Below are 11,019 nucleotides of genomic sequence, written 5' to 3'. Positions count from 1 at the left end.
ACCCGTGTACCGCATATATAAAAAAAAAAGAGAGTGAAATTAAACAACAACATAAGATAGAAAATAATCAAGCGTCTGGAGCAACGGGAGTAGTCTCATCAGGAGCAGCCTCGTCCGCGATCTTGCTGACTAAAAGAGAGTGAAATTAAACAACAACATAAGATAGAAAATAATCAAGCGTCTGGAGCAACGGGAGTAGTCTCATCAGGAGCAGCCTCGTCCGCGATCTTGCTGACGACCTCATTCTCGACCTCTTCAGCCTGTACTCCCTCGATTTCGTCCGGAAGGTTGCCTCCCCCACCTTGAGTCTGGGTAGGAGACATGGCGCGAAAGGCTTCAGCCATCTCAGCAGCTTCAGCTCCAAGCAGCGAGAAGTCGAAGTCAGGGACTTTGGAAAGAGTGGTATAAATGTAATCAGACACAGCCTGATCGTACTGTTTCTTCCCATTCTCTTTCTCAGCCTCCAAGTCGCGAGCCATCTCAACGATCGTTGTCTGCGACTTCTTGAGCTCGAGCTCCGCCTGTTCTTTTGCCCTGCTGAGTTCCTCGAGCTCCTTCTCCTTGGCCTTGTTAAGCTCCTCCATCCTCGCCACATCCTGCTTCAGCTTCTTTATATTTTCTTGAAAATGGGCGTTCTGCCTCTTCAGCGAATCAGCTTCCTTCGAAGGAGTAGCCGCGGCTTTCATGAACAAAGCCATGGATTGCACGGCCAGTTCAGTAGATCGAGCAACGAGATCCTCGTAAGGGATCTCAGTCAGAAATTTTTCCTGCATGGCCAGGAAGTCGCGAGCACGAACTGGAGAGTCGATGACGACTTTCTTCCCCTTATCCTGAGTAGTCTTGGCCAACTTCTTGGAAGAATCTGCGACAAGCGAAGCCATCACATCGCTCTTCCTCTTTTGGGCGACGACCGGCGAAGTCGCCGGTGTTCCACCCTTTTGCTTGATTTTCAGGAAGGGGGCAGACTTCAAAAAAAGTCATGTCTACAAGCAAAAAGGACAGATAAGTAAAAAATCACAATCCTACCCGTCAGTTTATAGCAAAAAGACGAGTTACCTGAAATTTGCCGAGGAGTTTGTTTAGAAAGACGTTTGTCAATCCGCTCTTGCTGCTTCTCAGATGGTTCTTTATATACTGGCTCCCGTTGAAGACTCGCGTTCTCAGGGATCAGCTGGTGTTCTCGCAATTTCGCAGTTGTGCACAGTAATCGCCAGTCGCGATCTTGTACCGGAAGACTCCCGAGAATTTCAGCTGTCTCCTTTCTAGTCGCGTCAAGAGTGGGTCGAGCTGGTCTATCTGCGATAACAACAAAAAGCGAGTTAGCAAAAGATCTCAGAGAACAAAGTACAAATTATATCTAAGTCAACAAATACGCGACATACTGGGTCTGCGATTAAAGTCAGTTCTAATCCCAGGAACCTTAAAAACGTAAAACCACTTCGACTTCCAGTCACCCATGTTCGATACCATCCCCTCGACACCGTTTATTTCAGAAGTCGCCCATTTACTAAAGCAATAGAAGCCGTTATGAAGACCCACGCTCTTTATGTCATAGAAGTAACTAAACTCCTCTACTGACGGTGCCCTATGAGCATACTCCATGTACATCGCATAGAAAGCTAGTACAGTGCGATAACTGTTGGGTGTTAGCTGAAAGGGCGATACGTCATATCGCCTGAGAATGGCTGCGACGAAAGGATGAAATGGGACCGATACACCACATCGAAGAATGGGTATTGAGACGACCACGTCCTCTGTAGGGATAATCGCAGGGTTGGTGAACGGAAGATGCGCTCTCTGAGATGGTTTGGGACGTTGAAACGCAAGTCGCAACAAATTCAACCTCACGAAGGTGGTGAAGTCAGATTTGGCGACCCTCGAGACTAAGTCTTCGCATGAGAAGGGTTCGTTCAATTGGGAGTCGTCAACCGAATCCGTCCCGCTCCCTTCCGCTTCCTCTTCTTCCCCACCTGACTCACGGACCGGAGTGGTCCATTCCTCCTCCACCTCCTCGACCTCGATGTCGGGAGCATGTCTCGTATGTATGAGGTAGTCGCGTGCTGACACTGTGGATTCGCTATCTCGGATATCGATTGTCCCAGGTTCAGCGAGCTCCTGTACCATCCTCTCGATGTCTACAGAAGACATCGGACCTAACTCTATCTCCGCAGCCTCCATTTCGGAGATGTCCGTAGGGAGAAAACTGTCTCTCTCTTGGTCCGACTCCCCGTCAAAGGCGCGACCTCCTGAGCCGAGCTGCTAGCTATCCGATAGATCGCTCATCTGAAAGATAGAAGATCTTTTCAGCGTGATGGATGTGTTTAAAAATAAAGGTAAGTGATCTCACCCGCAGTAGATTATAAAAGTCGCATTCGACAGTAAGGTCAAGCTCTGTGCGAAAACTGACCCTCCTATCAACATGCGAGAAGAAATATAACTATCTTTGGGCGAGTAATTCACGCATCCTCGGTTGTGCGGTATACCTCCAGAAACGGCTGGGCGTATCCCAGTGACTCAAGAGGTATGCATTTTCGAGCATAACCCTGAAGTTACTGGGAGACTCCCACCGTTTCGAGACTACCTATCAACCAAAGAGTACGGTCATTCGAGTATTAAGGCACGTCAACAAATGGCTGGGTGTATCTCAGTATCTCAAGGGACATATAATCGCATATATAGCCATTAGAATACTGTGACACACCCACCATTTGGAATGGCACTTAATACTCTCACCACTCAGCCCGCGACATGTAAAGATCCTAAAAGATCTAGCTAATAGTTAAGCGGAAATAAGTCTTGGAAACATGCGATTATTCAAATTGTTCATCCGAACACCCGCGAACATTCAAATTGTTCATCCGAATGTCCGCGAGCATTTGAGACGTGAATCAGTGCCTATGAATTGTATGCGGTTATGTCAATTTACAGGCCCTACACTATGAATATTACCCAGTTTCATTGACCCAAAACACATAAATACCCACTAGCATACACTCCTAAAAAGTGTTCGAAAAAATCCAAACCCAGAAAGTAAAGTGCAATTTCTCTAAAAACAAAAAACGAAAAATGCAGAAAACTGACCTTTAGTTTTGATTCCCGCGAACTGCTCTCGATCACGCCTGAAATTGGAAATGTTGTAAAAGCCGGCGAAGTACGGGATGAACTTTTTCCTGAAGTGTATGAACTAGAGGGAAGTTAAGAGAAAAGAGGGAAAATGGGGAAATTTGATTCGTATCAAAGCGTTTAAATACCCATATCCCTTATTAATTGGGATCATGACACGTGGCAGTCAGAATGCCTAAGGTCGCCCAATCTAACGGCCAATTATGGCCACGCCTACACGAAAACCGAAGGGTTTTGTGACGTGGCATCCTAGAGATAATAAAAATTAATTATTACAGCCGTCATTTTTCGAAACCCTCGATGGGACAACCAAAAGGTCACCTCCTCGTGACAACCTTTCACCTGTCTCTCGAGCAATAGTTTCCCTCAGTGACCGCTCTAGTCACGTCGCGAAACTAGGGGCATGTGTTATAGTGAGATTTCTCTCACCTAGAAACTCGAGACCAGACTCCTCTTTAAAGGACACGTGTATTCAGATTTCCAATGAAGGCTGAATGTCCGTGAGAGATTTCTCGAAGTTTAGACCTCGCGCAGGCTAAAAATAGCGAGATACTGTAGGTGCGACTTAAGTCACACCACATAACCATAATTCTCATCATGCAGGGTAGATCCAATTCGCATATGTCAGAACATGTGCGAGTGTCCCCCTCTATACCTCCGCGACGAGTATAGAGACCAATGCCCTATGATGCAGTTTCGGTCCCAGCGACCCAATAGCCCTAACAGACCAATATAAGTTCGCATTTCCAGATGTTACCAGCTTCAACATGCGATGTCTACAAAGGGCGATTACCTAAGGACGCAGACGTTCCAAACGTATGTGCGACCCTACGAGCTCAACAGACGGAACATGAACGGTCAACTCGCAGATGCGAAAGACGCATACGTTGATGAATTTAGTAACTATCATACATTTATTAATGTTAACGTTGTTTGAGTTTAGTCATTGCAATTCAATGTGTAAAATTATGGATTAACAATAAATGTGATCCTCATGTAACCGATTGGACACCTACTTTGTATATAAAGGGGTGATCCACCATGAAAATGGACCTACGAATCCTTTGCTACAGTGGACTAAGCAGAACGAAATCTGACTGAACCACTATAATTCATCGTCTTACTTATTTTTTCCAGCCTTATTGTTTACTCTCGCATTCCCATCCGAGTACTCGCCATTTTAGGTTGAATACTCGCACTTGTCATCTCTCAAATAATTCCCTGTCTTATCGATTAAATCATATTTTTTGGTGTTGCGAAATTTGCTCGACAACAATCTTAGTAATAATCTTAAATATAAATATTAAGAAAATTAATTTAAGTTGAATTAAATTAAATAATTAGAACTTAAAAATTTCCTTTGAGAATATATTTATTGAGTTCGAAAATTTAAAGTATATAAAAGAAATATACTATTTTCGAAAATAATAAAATTAGAAAAGAAATACTTCAAGCAAAAATATCACCTATCTAGATTTCCTTGTGACTAGTTAATTCAATTTCTAATAATATATATATATATATATTTTGAATTAATTTATTTTAAATTAATCAATTAAATGAAAAAATTATTGATTTTAGTTGGTCCAAGAATTAATTAAAATAAATAATTAATTTACAACTCAATCTATTTTTCAAAAAAAAAAATCAAAAATATTGCATAATTAAAATGCAAATTTCGAAATTGATTAATAAAATAAAGAAAAATATATATTTTGAAAATTATTTAAATTTAAGTTGAAAAATTAAATTTCAACCTAAAAATAATTTTCTATTTAACTAAGTGTCATGAAAAATCAATAAATATTTAAGTATCATGATGAAAATCAACTTAGATATTTAGATTCTTCAAGTTAATTAAATATATTAAATTCAAGAAATAATAATTAAGTGTAGAGAAAGCTTAATTGTTTATTTGTAGTTTAATACTAGGAAAAATATACTTAATAAAATTGTACCAAAATTAATTATTTAAATAATTAATTTCACAAAGTATATTATTTTTCCTATTTAAATATTAGAAATAATAAGTAGTCCAGAAATTATTATCTAGAAAATATCTTATTTGACTAAGTATCTTTTCAAAAATTTGAAAAATATCTAATTTAAGTTATATAGAAAAAATCGAAAACTTAAATAATTTCAAATTTAGATTTAATTAAATATCAAAAATTAAGTTGTAACCACTTAATTTGAAGATATCTTTTTAAGTTAATATTTGAAAAGATATTAACCTAAAAAAAATATCTAAAATATTTCATTTTAAGTTAATATTTGAAAAGATATTAACTTAAAAAATATCTTAAGAATCTTTAATAACTAATGTCTAGAATTCCTCAACTTGATTTAAAATTTAAATCAAATATTCAAATTTAAGTTAGATAAGAAAAATCAGTTGATACAACTAATTTATAACTTAAATATGAATATTTAATTAAACAAGCTCCAGAAAGAATCTAGTTAGTTAAAATTCTATATTTAATTAAATACAAGAAACATACAAATAGTTTGTCTAGAAATAATATCTAAAACTAAAAGTGTTTTTCTTAAAATTAACTTTAAAATATTAAAATGAAAAATAAATTTTCATATATTTTAAAAGTTAATTATGTTGCTAATTCAATTTTATTAGGTCAAACTAATATAATTAACCTAGTACAGTTATTTAAATCAGGCAAATGGGCCTTCACGATTGGGGTAGTTCATGTGAGGGGGTACTGGGTTCAGTATGTCGTACCCACTTCTATGGCTCCCAACTCTCACACAAGGCCCAAAAGAGAGGAATTTAACCTTAAAATAAATAACTGTTATTAATTGAATAGGTCCAATAACTAAATGGACCTAAATAAAATCTATCATGGTGTGACATTTTATTTAGCAACAACCTATATGTATATATATTAAAACAAAATAAACATATAGGCTCACACAGGCACACTTTGGATGGATCCTATCATGTTGCTAGGTCATACACAGATGAAAGAAGATTGTAAAATTTACCTGTTACAAATTATTAACTTGACCAAGGGAGCCATCAGACCATTAGATCTGGCAAAAAGTAACCGTGGCTATTTGCAATCAAGTAATAATAGGTTTTAAAAAACTTACACACAAGTTAAAACCACATACTCCTGCAACAAGGTTAGCTGGATAGTTGGAAGTAGGATTAATTTAATTTTAAATAAATAATTTCGAAAAAATAAATAATTAAAAAAAAAATTAATTTAAAAATAATTAAATTTTCGAAAATAAAAAATAAAATAAAATAATATTTATGTTCGAAATTTTGAAAAAAAAAATTATTAATTTAAATTTCGAAATTATTAAAAAAATTTAAAATTAAACCTACAATTTTGAAAAATTAGGTTTCAACCAACCTAAATATCATTTCAAAATTTGCTAACTACTTTTAAAATTTAAATGTTATTTTATAAATAAAAATTAAATAAAAATTAGAAAAGATAAGATAAATATCTTTTTCAGATTTTAAATTTAATTTAAATAAATAAAATAACAAAATTTAAAAGTTAGCAAAATATCTTACATCTATTTAAAATTACATGATTATAATTATCTTATTTTAAATTTAAATAAGGTCAAAATATCTAAAAAAGATTTAATTTAAAAAATATATATAAAATCTGACCTTAAATTTAAAAATAAGATAAGATATAATCAAATTTAAAAATAAGATAGATTTTAAGCAAGAAGATAGATACTAATTCTATTCAAATTCAAATTACACTAATATCTTGAATTAAATTTAAAAAATATTAAATTAATTCAAAATGATAATTAGAATTGAATTAGGAATAGTAATAGTATATATACAAAATTATACAAAAAATCGAAAATTAATTCCCTGAAAAAGCATGAAAAATCGAAGAAAAACGAAAAAATTGTGAGCTGTACGGACAGTTTTCGCTATCGCAGGAAAATTTCAGCACAGCTCCGTTTTTTTCGAATCTTCAAAAAATCATAACTAATTCAAATAAAATCGAAATTGGGTTCTGTAAAAGGCTAACTTGCTTAATTTTTTCCATACTATCCAATAAAAATAATTCCAGAAACAGAATCGCAATTATTTTTCACGAAAATTTACAAACATCAATCAATCATCAAATAAAACTCAATACAACATGATACCATCCAAAAACAAACAAACAATCGTTTTAAAGTCCAAATTTCTTGTAAGTAAATCAATTACCATGGCTCTGAGGCCAGTTGTTTGATTATATTTTACCAGGATCTTAGATCTACTCACAAGTATGTTGTTTAAACACCCTAAATATGAACTTTCTAAAACGATAAATTAAACACATATAAAGTTAAGAAAACCTTACATTGATGGAGCGGAATTAATGTCTCCTTCCACTCAGATCTCTAACCCTTGTATCCTTTCTGTAGCAGAGTATAATCAAGATCTGAGCCCGAATGTCCTTCTACTTCAAGTTTGATCCTTCACAGTCTTCCAATTTATGATTGAGTTACTGCTTGTTGTGTGTGGGCACTCACTCTTTCACTAGGGTCACGAAATTGATGAAGGGAAAAGAGAGGGATGATTTCGGCCAGGTATAGAAAGTGGGGAAGGCTCAGTTTTTCTAAAGAGAGAAATTTCTGTCAGAAAGTTGATCTGAAAACTTGTTGATTTGACTGAGCCATCACTTTCTATTTATAGGCAACTACTAGGTTTAGGTTAGGAATTATTTCGCATTAAAATAATGAAAATATTAATTTGAAAACCCACAATAAGTGGCCGGCCATGGTGTAGTATTGGGCCTCACTTGATTTTGCAGTTTTACAAAATTTTATCTCTATTTTCTCAAAAACGCCAATTTTCCAATTCTAACCTTTTAAATGCCAAAACTAATTATTTAATAACTAAAATAGATTATTAAATAATATTGTCATTTAATTTAATTACTAATTAGACATATAAAGTCCATTAATAAATAAATAAACCTAGAAACTCTTTTCTTTACAATTTCACCCCTGCTAAGTGAAAATTCATAAAATTAGACATAGTCTAACTTTAGAATTATAATTGATCAATCACGAATTAATTAATGAGTCTTACAAGCAGAATGTTCTCAACTAGAATGGGGACCATGGATCTATATGCTGAGCTTCCAATAAGTGAACCAAATTTACCAAGTAAATTCTTACTTATTAATTCTTCGTTGAATCCACTCTTAGAACTTAGAATTGCACTCTCAGACTTATATAGAGCATATTGTATGTTCCACGATATCAATATACTATCTCATTTAACCATTGTTATAATATTATTGTGATTTAAAGATCCTCTATATAGATGATCTACATCGAGATGGGATTTCTTTACCGTTCTCACCCCTCAATGTATTTTGCCCCTTAAAACACTTAGCTACCTGTAAATGGTGTTTAGTGATCTAATAATTAGTCAGTTAAACAAGAGCTCATCCATTTACTTCTATTTGCTAAGCTCGAAGGGAATCATCACTTGACTTCTATACACCAGTAGAAGCTATAGATTTCATATTTATGTTCAGCACTCCCACTCAATCATACTATCATGTTCCCAAAATATACGTATCACCCTGACCCAAAAGTAGGCTTAAGTAATAAATCAAAGAACATGAATAGCACTCCTGAGTTGAGCCTAAGCATATCAGGATTTAGATTCTTTTAATCTTAAGATCAACTACTGATATTGACTTGGAAAGATATGTATAACGGTAAGTTTGTAATATCTTAACTTAGTTGCAATATCGGTCCAGTCCAATGGATACTCCATACATTCGAAACTAGTATACTTTACTAATGTCCTGGAAAGAACATAACACTTACTCCAAGTGTAAGTATACATCATCGCTGATTATCACATTAGTGTAAACCCAATAACACTGATGAAACAGGGACCAAGTCTTTTGATTCATATGATCACAATCACATTCCACTGTGTTGACGATACTGTAATTGTGAATAAACATATGATCTGGATTTAACTGATTTTGTGTGTATGAATGTAATAAACATATTAAACATATTAAACCATTAGCATGTAGAATTCATGCAAACATCAATCACTTCAAATTTTTTATGTTGATAACTAATCAGATTGTAAAGAGTTTTATTTAGCGCATAAAACCCAACATAAAGCTCATTACTTGTTTTTCTAATTTAGAGATTAATTAGAGAACATGTGATTTAGGACCTAAAAGATCTTAAAAGAATTAGGTTAAATTGTGTAATCTGTCATTCACATCAAGAAAAAAGATAGCAATTAAGCATTAACAATTGAGTAAATAAATCAAGAGAATTCTCTTCCCTATTTTTATCATCTTGATTAATTCTTTCGCTATTACTTTTAGATTCTTGATACTCTTGTTTTGTGTTTTAATCATAAAAATTATTGGTTTGCCAAATAGAATCATAAATTTAATCTAGTGGTATTCAGTCCAATTCCCTGTGGTTCGACCTCACCTGTGTGAGTTTACTACTTGATTACGTGCACTTGCGTATTGTTTATATTTTTCGTAACACTATGAAAACTCAAAATATATATGCTATGATATCCAACGATCATACTATGCAACATACAAAAATATTACATCCATGCGACACATCATGCTTGTATTAAAATTCTAATGGACGTACTATGCATCAAGCTCATACGAAATCCTACGGTCATACCACACCCACTATGCTTATCAAAATATTCTTGTTACTTTTACACAAAAACTAGGGAACTAAGTCGCGCTTCGCGCGGTGTTACCCAACTTTTATAAATTATATAAATATATATTATACTTATTGAGTTATATAATCTAACATATAACATTTAGATGTGTGTATTATAAACAAAGTAATAATATTAAAATTAAAAACATGACCATGAATAGCACTTTTATTATTTTATTTTATTTATATATTTTATTTTATTTTATTTATATATTAATTTTTGATCCGTATTTTTATACATATATATTGTATTAGATTGTGCGGATTGTGAGAGTCACTAATCCGCGCTTCGGGCGGTTTTTTCACAATAATTATAATCTTTGTACTGAATGAGCGATGTAATATAAAATATAGTATTGCATTGTAAGATTAATAAGAGATGAATTTTTTAAATGATGTATTGCAATAGCAAAGTTCAAATTTATTGAATAAGTGAACATATTATAGTCTGAAACATAATTTACAATTATTGGAACATATCTAAATTTTGACTCTTTTCTCCTTTTATTTTCAACACTTATTTATTTATAAAATTACACAACAAATTAATAATTGGAAATTCAAATAAAATTTGATAAACACGTTCGAACTAATTACTTGCATCTGTTGGGTTTTATGCCCTAAATAAAACTCTTTACAATCTGATTAGTTATCAATAAAAGAAATTAGAAGTGATTGATGTTTGCATGAATTTTACATGCTAATGGTTTAATATGTTTAATATGTTTATGACATTCATACACACAAAATCAGTTAAATCCATCATATGTTTATTCACAATTACGGTATCGTCAACACGGTGGAATGTGATTGTGATCATATGAATCAAAAGTTTTGGTCCCTGTTTCATCGGTGTTATTGGATTTACACTAATGTGATAATCGGCCGATGATGTGTACTTACACTTGGAGTAAGTGTTATGTTCTTTCCAGACATCGGTAAAGTATACTAGTTTCGAATGTATGGAGTATACATTGGATCGGACCGATATTGCAACTAAGTTAAGATATTACAAACTTACCGTTATACATATCTTTCCAAGTCAATATCGTAGTTGATCTTAAGATTAAAAAGAATCTAAATCCTGATATGCTTAGGCTCAACTCAGGAGTGCTATTCATGTTCTTAGATTTATTAGTTAAGCCTACTTTCGGGTCAGGGTGATACGTATAT

The sequence above is a fragment of the Cannabis sativa genome, chromosome 1, assembly GCF_029168945.1.
Source record: "Cannabis sativa cultivar Pink pepper isolate KNU-18-1 chromosome 1, ASM2916894v1, whole genome shotgun sequence".
Lineage (NCBI taxonomy): Eukaryota > Viridiplantae > Streptophyta > Magnoliopsida > Rosales > Cannabaceae > Cannabis > Cannabis sativa.
The sequence above is the reverse complement of the archived record's forward strand: the minus strand, read 5'-3'. Positions refer to the sequence as shown.